Here is a 12,513-nt window from a genome sequence, read left to right as displayed (position 1 = left end):
ATTTCTTGAATTCCTATAGATTTCTGAAATTGTTTTGTCTTCACACAATTTTCTCTTTGGCACTGACCTATTTCAAAGGAAAGTCTCCTCACCTTGAGATGAAAGCACTACTGCAAACCCAATAAGAAAGGATATCCTGAGATGATCTAAAGCAAAAATCTTTCTTATCTTGAATGATTTTTGTTTTCTACTGACAAGTGGACCTTTGCAGAGGTTTATTATAGGTCTGACTCATTTGCAATGGATTCATTAGAATATTAACCACTTGACCTATTTTATACAGCCACTACTCAAGATGGCAACAGGTTGACCTGAAAACACCCGGGAGGATTACAAACGGAGCTGGGGCACAGATTTATGGTAAGTGACCTGGGACTTTGAAAAACACTTTATATTATTAGCCAATGCATTATGCTCATTGTTTTACTAAAAACTGGGGTCAGCAGAGGCCGACGACATTTGGCGTGACTGCAGTAGCCGTAAAGGATAAAGCGTGAAAGATGATGTTGCAGCCTTTTCTAATATGCACCAGGTCTTGATGAGAACCGTCTGAACAAGTTCCCAGCACTGATTAGACCATACAAGAGCTAAAGATTACCACAAGGGAGCAAACCCAGTAATTTCAGTTTTGCTTGCTACCTTATTTTGGCAAAGGGCAACGGCCTGAATCGGGACAGAAATACATTTATGTTGGGAGCTGTATATATGTGGTGAAAGAGAGTTTCTGCCTCAACAATCTACCTTTGTGGGCTAGATTGCAGGCTGTTACAATAATCAGAATTTCCTAACTGAATTATTTTGTTACTAGCATAAAATCTGCCTCTCTTACACAGTTCTGTGTGAGACTATCAGAGCTGGTGACTGTTACATAGGCTGCTTTTGTTTGAACCCAGGCCCTCCTTTTACCACTACATTTCTCTGAATGCCTCGTTGATCTCTGTTTTATTCAATTTAGGATTTAAAACACCTTTGAGATAGCTATTTTAGAGATTGAGTTACATTTTGCTTTGGTTCTATAGAGCTTTTTAAAATATGTGTAATAAGAACAGGCACTGTGATTTTAAAACACTGATGCCAAAAAAGATGACATTGCTGTGGGAGTATAGCTTCTTCCAAGCTAATAGTGGCCATCTGCTATCACTTTTCCTGGAGAGACATTACACTGAATGTCATACAAGACACAGGCCTGGCATATCAAAAGCCCATCAACGGGTTCACCTGCTACCTGTGGGGAGGCTGAGTGAAGGAGGCCATGGAAGGTGGTGGGGAGAGGGCTTTAGGAGGGCTTGGGTTCCTCTGTGTTGTCATTCAGGCAAGGGAGGTGCGATTCTCTCAATTAAATCGTGTTAAGTACTGTGGTTTGGATATTAAACTTTTGCTAACTCTGTTGCTTGGGTGTTCAAGTTGCATTTCAACCTCAAACAGCCATTACAAGCTTAGAGAGAAAACATGGAAGGTATCATATTTTAATTTTTTTAAAATGTGTGCAGGTAAGACTCAGCACTTTGCAGCCTCTATGGAGAAAGTGGAAGGCTATTTACAAGGTACATTAGAGGTTAAACTCTCACTCAAAAGATTATTGCAAGTGCTCATTAATCTATCTATGTTTTGAAGGAAGAACATGACTTTTAAGAGTCCCAGAATGTGCCTTGCACTGCTCCTATGACATGTGTAAATACGGGAGAAATTTGCATCATATGAAAATGAGGGAACTGGACGGGACATCTGCTTCATGGCTTACTGAAAGACTTTCACTCACTGCCAACTCACCTGCCTTAGAGTCTGTCCAGGTCACCACACATCAACGAAAAAATTCTTATGATAAGACCAGGTAGGCTGACATCAATATGCATTGTTTCAGGTCAGAGTCTTCACAGCTGAGATTATTCAAACTAATTTGCCTGATAGTCATGTACACAGTGACCACAATTACAGTTCGTCACTGGCTGGTAAAGATAAAGACAGAAATGCTTCCATGAGTGAGTTTCAGCTCTAGCACATCTACTAGTGAATCCCACGCTAAAATCTGCTCGCTATTTTTGCCGACATCAGATTTTTTTCTGGGATTTTATCTGAAGGTAAGTGCTTTAAGCAAACAGCAGCACCTTTAATCTCTAATGAAAACCATAATGCTGGCTCAGTGTCTCCTTAAAAGTCTGTTTCTTCTTTGTCAGTATCTGGTGCAGTGTGTTGCCTCTTTGTTACATAGCTCCCTCTCTCCCCATTAACAGCAGCATCCTAGCCTGTCATAATATTTTTAAATCGTAGGTTTTCTAGTCTCAAAGAAAAGAAAAAATTCTGTTGGGGGTTAATGGAATGGTTGTCTGCTTTGATATGAATTTCCTGCTTTATTTGAGATCCATTTATAAAAATATATAAAACAAACATAAAAGTTATCTGTGACATTCTGGCTTTTGACTCCGAGACAAAGATTTCTAGCTGTCTCCTGAAAAGGAGACTCTCTTTCTCCTGTCCCTTCTTTGTCTTCTCCTGAAAATCAGCTTTTATAAAATGTTATTCAGTGTATTTTAATGCCTGATGTAATCAAGGAAATGTATAGAAGTTGTAATTGAGCTCACTCAGTTAAGGCTCTGCATTCAGAATTGTTGTCTAGATCCCAAGTGCTGTCACAGCAAAAACACTGCATCAGTGATGGTTTTCTCATTTGATCTGCCCACAATGGGTAATTGTAATTCTGTCCTGGTGGGCTTACTAAAAATGTCTTTGTGAAAGCCTCCTCCTCCCGTACATTGACAGATAAGAGAATATGCTGTAATCCCCATTCTTTGTACAGGGAGCTGCTTGCCACTTTGACAGAGAGAATGAACTCCAGGCTCCTGAAACCACGCTTTGATTGTTTAGCTGGTCATTGCTCTGGATTCATTTTCTGAACTATCAATATCTTGTCCCTATCATTTTCAGCACTCATCTACTGAAAATGTTGTGTTGTTCATAAAGCAAAGAAGTTCTTAGAGGAGTAAAAAACATTTTTGCTATCTATTCTCGGGGAGTTGACAGCAATCCTCTCAGAAACCTTAAGTAGTGTTAGGCTTCCTTTCAATTCAAGATACTGTGTGTAGAAAAGACTCAATGGGCTGCATCCGAAATATGATTATTGGCCTAAACTGGGAACTAACTCTCTAAATCCTAAACAGTATCAGTGTCCAAAATGCCCTGGAGGAATTTATGTTCCCTATGCACCTTTTTCCAATATTTAATTTCACTGACACCAAAGAGTCAGAGATGTGCCTTTATCTTAGCAGGTCAAAAAGAGCAGCACTGAGTTAAATTAGGTTTCATTTGCCAGTCATCCTGGGGCATTAGGTTTGCTGAGGGACTGATTCTTACAGAGATTATCACCATAGCAGTGCAAATCTGTGATTTTTATAAAATGAAGTGGGAGATGTCTCTTCAAAAGAGAAAAAGAAAACAGTCTGAGGAAGTGCTTAATAGAACAGCAGAGTGGCTATTAGACTTTCTTCTACCACCTGCTGTGGGGCTTCAGATCCAGCAGCTCCTCAGTCCCTCTCAAAGCTGCTCACCACAAGACTGGGTGTGCAGCTGTGGGTGTGCTTTGGAGTGAATAAGGAGGAGGACAAGTTGTCACACTTTGAATAAACAGAGGAAGAGCCTTTCCCTTACCAAGGGGGATACACCTGCAGGAGGGGCAGGCTGGGTTCCAGCCCCTGGACACAGGAATGGGTTCTTTTTTCTAGTCATATACTTAAAAAAATTCAAATACTGGGATATTCAGTCCTTGTGTGTAAGGAGAAAGAACACTTTGCTGCAGGGTCTAAAAGGGAAAGACAGGTTTCTTCTCTGTTTGGGAAAGGAGTTTTGAAAGGAGAAGGAGACCTTCCTTTGGAGGAGGTTTCAAAGTTACAAATACCAGTGAGAGTGTGGTGCCTCTAAATTGTTGTGAGAGTCTATATTTATGCCATATGCCTAGTGCTTCTCATTAAAAATCTTTAAACATTGTCTTACATTTAAGTTTCTCTTTCCTAAACATGTGTGGTGTTTTTTGAGCTTCTTTCAGGGTGTCTGGATGTACCAAATTATAATAATGACAAAAAAGATGCTGAAATCATTCCATTCTGGAGCCAGACACTTGCAAGGTGGAGATTGTAATGCTGAGCATCATAGCGTCTCAGCTCAATATTCAGCTTGGTTTTATTTTAGTTAGTGTGTGGTCTGACTCATAGGTCCATGGGTTGAACGGGTTCTGTATTGAATTTTCAGATTGACAATGACATTACTGAGACAACATATTCAGTCTCAGAACAGCATGTGTGTGTGGAAAATACTGTATGAGAAGGCTATTTTTTATATTAAAAAGTTTTTCTCTCTCATTGTCTTGAAACGAAAAAAAAAATCACCAAAAAAGGTCATAACAGAGAAATCTGAAATAATTTTATGGGTTTGCTTTACCTTTTTTTTTTTTTTTTCCCCTACAGGGAAAAAAAAAAAAAAAAGATTACAGGAAAAGAAAAAAAAAAAGTGGCCATTTAAATGCTTTTCTTGACAACTATTTCTTCCACACCTGGAAATCTGGTTCCAAAATTCCTTAAATATGATTTGTGCAAACTAAATATTCAACTGATTGATATGTTGCTTAGAATTCTTGTTAATCTTCAGCCTTCTGTGTGTTCATAATGTCAGCAAGTCAGATAAAAGAAGTCTGACTATATCTTAGTTGTTACGTTTGTTAGAAGACAGACCCAGCCTTCCAGAACCAGCTGCATTAAAATGCATTAGATTACCATTGGTCTGAAAAAAAACCACCTAAGCAGCCTTGCTTTGCGAGCAGGGATAGAAGTCCTTGCTGTCAAATCTCCATAACTGCAGTCTCCTATCACTGGCAGGTGAAGCTAATTATATTCCTGCTCTTGTAATTTTTCTGCTCTCTTAGGGAATAAAAGAAGATTTCAAGTGCCTGCCTACCTAAAAATGATCACAACAGATCATTGGGGTCATCACCTACGGGGGCACTTATAAACTTTCAGGCCAAATAGGAAAATGCATAATGAATGTAAATCTCGCTCAGACAGATGATCCTGGAAAGATGGACCCAACTGCTGTCTGTATTTAGATGGTATTTAAGAGGATCAGATCCCAGCCAGACTCCTGAGGCAGACTACACGTTTGGTCTAGTGTCTTTGAAAAGCTTTGATGTGTTATTAGACCCCGAGATTAAAACTGATATGAATTACACAGCAAAGGAATAAGAATCTGCAGCAAGAAGCAATTTACAGCAAATAGGCAGCAGCTATTCTGTATCACATTTGATGCCCCAAAATAGAAATGAAATATGATCCAGAAGGTGATAAGTGAACAAACACAATGGATTCGTAGGAAGAGGAGGAGGGAGATCAGTTAGAACATTGCTATTGACTTTGTTGTGTTACACCAGGGAATGGAGGCTGAATGAAATATGTTTAGCTTGAATCTGAACTGCCAGTCTCAACCTTTTGATTAAAAATAAAAACTGTTGCATCACAACATGCAGCATTCTCAATCTACTATTCCCAATGAAAAAGCATTTTCTGTAGCTGCACTGAATTACATTTCAGATATAATAGATCATGCCTAGTTTTAGGCTATGTAAATAGGCCTGGTAAATGACTGGTTACAGACGAGCTGATGTCTGGTATTACAGAGAAGGAAATAAGATAGGGGAAAAAATATTCCTACAAACATATGGATTACCTAACGTCAGATATGAAACTTGCTAATGACAAAGTGCTAAATCATTTCTGGGATCTAATATTATTTGTAACTTGTAAGCTGTAGAATTACCTACTAACCATCAACCACAAAAGTATCCGATTTCTACAGTGAAGTAGCACAGCAGCACAGAAAGAAGATTACTTTCTCAATTCAAAGGTATAAAGTTAATTAATTGGTGTAAAGCTATGTATTTTTAAGAAAATGATTTTTCTCAAATGACTAAGCGCTACAGAACTGTTGCCAGGATGATTTATTTCTATCATGTAGATAATACATTCAAATCTGTTAGATTTTTTACTGAAGATGCTATAAATTAACACCTCAGGGTTATAATGTTTAATTAGGTGAACATCAATATTAATAACCAGCTGTGACTGTCATCTACACTTTATCTGATTTAATACCGTATACCATATTGCACTGAAAAATGTATGTATACAGTTGAAAAGGTAGGAAGGAAAGCAATGGGATTTTGAAGAAAATACATTGGAAACACCATCTACTTGCTAATTAGACTCCCCAAAATTCCAGTATCTGCAATGATTAATGTGCTCTTAACAACAGAAAGGAATGAGTCATTCTGGCACACACAGTTTTGCTTAACAGTACAATTAATCTTTCAGTTTAAGGGGGAAATTGTTTATTACACATTTTCCCCTTTCTTCCCTGCCTGTGATGGAGCATTATGAATGTCATTCAAACGACACTTTTATTCTTACTTGATATTGATTGGCCTTATCTAACATTTTGGTAATATATTTAACTTCCATGTAAGACTTCAATTATTCCAGGTGGCTGGAGATTTATCTATCATCATTTCCACTAGGCGTTGAGAGAGCAAATCTTAGCTGGCCATATACTAAACTTCTCAGAACAGAGCCATTTGCTGTTACATTCATAGGAAAGACACTGGAGAAAAGTAATTTGTAACTCAGGAGCAAGACTTGGTTCAACAACCAAAAGATTCAAAGTCGTTAAGGTGGCCATAAACATTTCTTCTGGATGAAACTTCTTAGTACTACAAAAAGTCAGCTTTGCGCTGTTGAAGCCCTTGTAGCAATGCTATGGATTGCTTGAGCCTTCCAGAAAAACTGCTGAAAGAGTCTCCTCACTAACACATAATAAATATGGAAAGCAGCAGGGTCAGAAGAAGGGTCAGCAGAGTTATATTTACAGAGACACAGGGAGCCAGGGACTCTAAACACTTGGTATGGATGGGTAGCAACTGCTGCTCCAGCACAGACTCCTACAGCCCAGCTGAGAGCTCCGATCCTGGGCATGATGCTAATTTCTGCAGCCTGGAAGACTCTTCTTCCACTCCTGAGATACAAACTTGCCATCATCCCCTGGCAAATCAGGGATTTCACAAAGTGCCTTGCACTTTTTCAGAATGAGGGAGGTAAAGAGCTACAGCCAAAAGAGATGCCTATAGACAGCAAGCAACCCTGCAAGTAGATAATCTTTATAGGCTCCACACTTTTCACTCAAATGTTCTTCAACCACTCACAGCTCTTTCAGCATACCTGGACAAGTACTACAGCTGTCACAGGACAGCAGTTTGGCATTGATTTCCTGCCAAAACCTGAAAGACATTTACAAACTTGTTGTTTCTTCCCCTAAGTGGTCTATGGACTTGATATTATAGGTTGCCAAACGCAGAAGAAATGTACACCTTCAGGAGCAGTGACTTTTCCCAAAGCAGATACAATTTTCTGGGGGTTTGGGGTTTTTTTGTTTTTGTTGCATGGGGTTTTTTTTGGTGATGGACGGGCTTTAACACAACCACAGAAGAGGCAAGTATTGCTTATATTACACAATAATTACAGTTCCTGGTAGTAAAAGTACTTAAACCTATTTTTCCTTCCCTAACAGTGAAGACCAGAAGAGTGGATATGGCTTATTCAAAGCAGAACAGGGTTTCTAGCTCCTCAAATCAAAACCAGTCAGAGAACAGTTGAGGTAGGAAGGAGTCTCTAGAGATCTTCTAGTCCAATCCCCTGCTCGGAGCAAGGTCACCAACAGCAGGTTTCTCAGGGCCATGTCCAGTCAGGTTTTGAGTATCTCCAAGAATGGAGACTTCACAGCCTCTCTGGGCAACCTGTGCCAGTGCGTGGCTATCCTGACAGTAAAAAAAAAAAAAAAAAAAAAGTGTTTTCTCATGTTCAGAAGGAATCTCCTTTGTTTCGGTTTGTGCTCATTACCTCCTGTCCTGTCACTTGGCACCATAGAAAAGAGCCTTGCTTTGTCTTCCTTACTTCCTTACTCCCATCAGGTATTTGTACACATTGATAAGGTCTCCTGAGCCTTCCCTTCTCCAGGCCAAAGAGTCCCAGCTATCTCAGCCTTTCCTCATATCAGATACTCCACACTTTAATCACCTTTGTGGCCCTTCACTGAACCTGTTCCAGTATCTCTATGTCCCTCTCATACTGGGGAGCCCAGGAATGGACTCAGCACTCTAGATGTGTCTGACCAGGGCTGAGCAGAAGGGAAGGATCACTTCCCTTGATCCACTGGCAACACTCTTCCTGATATAGCCCAGGTTGCTGCTGGACTTCTTTGCTGTGAGAATGCATTGCTGGCTTGGTTTCCACCAGGACCCCTGGGTTTTTCTCACAAAGTTGGTTTCCAGTCAGTCACCCTCCAGTGTGCACTGGTGCATGAGCTCATTCCTCTCCAGGTACAGGGTTTTGTGTTTCCCATTGATGAACTTCATGAAGTTCCTGCTCACTCATTTCTCCAGCTCATAAAGGTCCCTCTGAATGGCACTACAGCCATCTGGCATACCAGCCACTCCACCCCAATTTTGTATCACCTGCAAACTTGCTGAGGGTGTGCTCTGTCCCATCATCTGGGTCAATAATAAAGATGTTGAAATGTATTCATCACAGTATTGACCCCTGGGGTACACCACCAGTGACTGGCTTCAAGCTGGACTTTGTGCTGTTGATCACAACCTTTTGAGGTCAGCAGTTATTTTCAGTTCAGTTTACTATTCCATTTATTTAGTCTGTACTTCATCAATTTTTCTGTGAAGATGCTACAGGAGACAGTGTCCAATGTTGAAATCACTGCTGAATTCAAGATAAACAATATCCATTGCTCTCCCTTCATTCACCAGGCTAGTAATTTCATCACAGGAGGCTATTAGGTTGGTCAAGCATGATTTCCCCTTTGTAAATCCATACTGTCTACTCTCAATCACCTTCTTGTTCTTAATATCCTTGGAGATGGTTTTCAAGAGGATTTGCTCCATTACCTTCCCAGGGATTGACGTGAGGCTGACAAGCTTCACCTTAAAGGCTAAGCCAAAATAGCAACCCAGGAAATTCTCCTGGTAAGTGGGATACAGAGCACTCATTGAGATGGCACCTGGGTAATGGAGCTGCTGCCTGGACCTTCACCGGGGCCAGCAGACGAAGAATCAGAGTGCAGGACTGAATACCTCTAAGGAACAGGCTACTGAGGGTCACATTTTGCAGGTACAAGACTATGGCTGCTCTCTTCCAGTCTCTGACAAAGGGGGATCCTAGCTTTGTCAGGCCCACTGAGGCAGAGGGAGGGAAAATGGTAACACGCCTCTGAAATGATGCGGCAACTGGGACACAACAGCGCTTTTAAGTCTGATACTTCGTTGGTGTTGGGGATTCTGTTTTAACAGTTTCCTCTCCTTGCTTCTCAGAGAAATTGTGAGAAAAAGCCTCCCTTTTTGGTTCAAAGAACAAGAGGGTGAAGCCAGTGGTACTAAAAGTACTGTAAAAGAGAGGGTGGATTGGGTGCTCCCAGGATTTGGTGTGACATAAGATCCCCACAACTTTTTGCATGACCTTGAGCACCGGCAGTGCTGGTATCAAATGCGGGACATGGAGTTCACTGCAAGGATATAACCTATAATTAACATTGAGTTAGGTGTTTCAGCCCTGGAAAATCCTAACGTTGGTCCCTGTTTACGGCAGAGCCACCAATTAAGTGACAGTACATTTAGACAAGTGTGAGAAAGGAATACAAATTGTGTAATAAGGGGAGCATCAAGTGCCTCAGTGCATTGGAGAAACACTAAGGAAAAAAAGCAGAAAAATATTAAAGGAGAACAAACATGTCTATCATCTTTGTGGTTAGTTAGTTACATGCTGAGTGTATTTATATGTAATACTCATATCACCAAAAGTAACCACTGCTTTGTAGTGCCGTGCTGTGAAACATGCCCTCAAGCAAGTGACTCCCCAGAAAATGATGTTACAGCATCGGTGCATCAATGGCTTCGTTGCTCCACAGTGTCGTTTTCAGCAGCCTGTGCTTCTGGGAGCAAAACAAGGCACTGTTTTCTTGCCAAGAGTGTTCTTGTAAAAATCTAGCAGTAAAGTTACAGGCTGGCAAATAATTCCCATTCTCAGGTGGATAATTGCCACCTTGCTTCTTCAGGACTTTTCTTCTCTACCCTGCAAGTACTCACAGTTCTCCCTGCAAGCGGATAGATCTTATTCTCTGTATTTAAGAGCATGGGTGACTGGCTAATAACGTTGAAGTGTACACCATGCTTGAATCAACAAACAAGGGTAGATCTACTGCTTCTTGAGGGAGGAGTAACATATGTTTACTGTCTGGCTATAGTCACAGTTGATTAAATCATTTGCTGATGCAGAATAGATAGCACTATATGAGCACTAAAGAACCTTAGGGTTGTTTTTTCTTAATCATGCAGAGTACAATATCATCTATGACATTAAACCATGAGATGTCTGAAATCCTTAAAGTGTGCTTTCTGCCCTAGTTTTGTGTATAGAATCATCATAGAAGTCATACATTTCCTTCAAGTAAATGACAAAAACCAAAACAATAACCCAACCCTCACCCCCCGCGACTTTGAGCCTGTTTCTCTTAAGGGAAATCTGGGCTTTTAAAACTCAACTTTATATATTTTAATCACCATAGGTATCAAAGGATTAAAGTATTTTTACATTAAATATTTCCATTTTACCCAACAAGCAGTTTAAAAGTAAAACAAGAAAATAATTTTGCAGCACTTTTATTTGTGTTGTGCAGGTTATATTATTGTCAGCTAATTCAAAGTCATTCTTACAGGCCTTACTGAAAGGCTATAAAGAGCATTAAACCTTGAGAGCTTACACATGCCAAGGTGTGTGCTTCAAGGCTCTTCCCTCAAAGATTTGCAATTAAACTAACCTGTACGTCGTTTAACCAGGTAGGTGACAACAGCACAGGTCATGCAATTTTGTGCTAATATGCATTCCCAGAACTGACTGAGGAGAGAACAGGGTGGTTGTATCCCAGGGACAGAGTTAGTGAGACATGAAAGAGAAAAGGAGCTTGATGGATTTATCTGGAAAGTGTTCATAAGGGTACTGATACTTGATAAAGGACTGATAAAGTCAATGTGCCAGCGAAGCAGAGGCCAGATGAAACAGGTGATGCCAAAGTCTATTGGAGGAAGGTTTGTTCTCACAACAAAATGTGAAAAAGAAACCCAAGTCACCTGTTCTTGACTGACTGAGGGAGTAAACTAAGGCAGCAGCTGGGTCCAATGATACTTCTATTTTAACTGTCACCATATCTTCTGAGCTATGTAGGTCTCAGCTGGGCTTAATTTTCTGTGTTTCCCCTTCACCTAATCCTGGTAGTCCAACATAGGAGAAGGATTTCCAGGCCCTGTGGGACGTCCTTACTTCTTCACACAGGACAAGCTATGGATAGAGGGACAAGAGGACACCAGTGTGCCAGAGCTGCAGGCTGGTATCTGTCATGGATCTACCAAACTAAGACAGCCTGCTACTTGGTCCCAGATGCTGAGCTACCCAGGCTCTCAGATGGACATTTCACCATATCTTGCACAGCCAATCTGCCAAGTAATTCTGGACCACTGTGGGCAGCTGAGGTGATCAAATGCTTCCCACCCCTGAGGAACAGCACGCTCTTGGGCAGCTGTCCGCTGTTTAACAGGCAGCCACTGCTCCTGGATTCCCACTCAAGTTTCCAGGGAGCTCTTGAAGAGGTAGGAAGCTACTTGCAAATCAGAGGGGGTGACATAAGCAGATGGGTACAGCTTGCTTTGCAGAAACAGAACAATTCTTCCCCTCCCTCTGAGACCTGAGGGTCCGCTCAGGGGCAAGGTACTGCTGCACTGTGGATGCCCATTCTTGACACAGGGTATCAAAGATTAATATCTCACATCCTCGGGTTTGACAGCTCATTACTCTTGCCTGACTCTGGTGGATTATGAGCTTTTGGAGTCCATCATCCAAATTGGATGACGGATTTTATGAAATGAATGTCAGGGATGAAGCAATAGCAACACCCCAGTGCTTCCTAGGAAAGATCGCAGTGAGGTGGAGAGGATGAGAGAATGGGAATTCACAAAAACATGGGGAATGGAGAAGACAGTAAAAGGTTACTCATTGCACTGGTTTCAATTTTTTTTGTGCCTCTACAATGAGCGTGGATAGCTCCAGCCAGTTTTCTGGCAGCAGATGCAAACATCACAGCTGGAAGTCCTTTAAGATTAAAACATGTAAATTAGAGTTTTAATGTGAGATAATTTTCTAAGATCCCATTACAGCCAGTGGAGAACTAGCCAATACAGTCTGTGAGGGCTAGGGAGCAGTTTGCTCTCTGGTATCTCAGGCTGAGATGGATCACCCCAGGTGTGATGGACTGTATTGACTAGATCTCCTTTGCCTACAGCAGGAGCCTTGGGAGCTCAGTCTCAGGTGGGTACTGATGCACCTGTTATAGGTGCCTTTAGAGGGCAAATTTCTTCCCATGTCTCAA

The sequence above is a fragment of the Larus michahellis genome, chromosome 1 (genome assembly GCF_964199755.1).
Source record: "Larus michahellis chromosome 1, bLarMic1.1, whole genome shotgun sequence".
Lineage (NCBI taxonomy): Eukaryota > Metazoa > Chordata > Aves > Charadriiformes > Laridae > Larus > Larus michahellis.
This window is presented reverse-complemented; position numbering follows the sequence as displayed.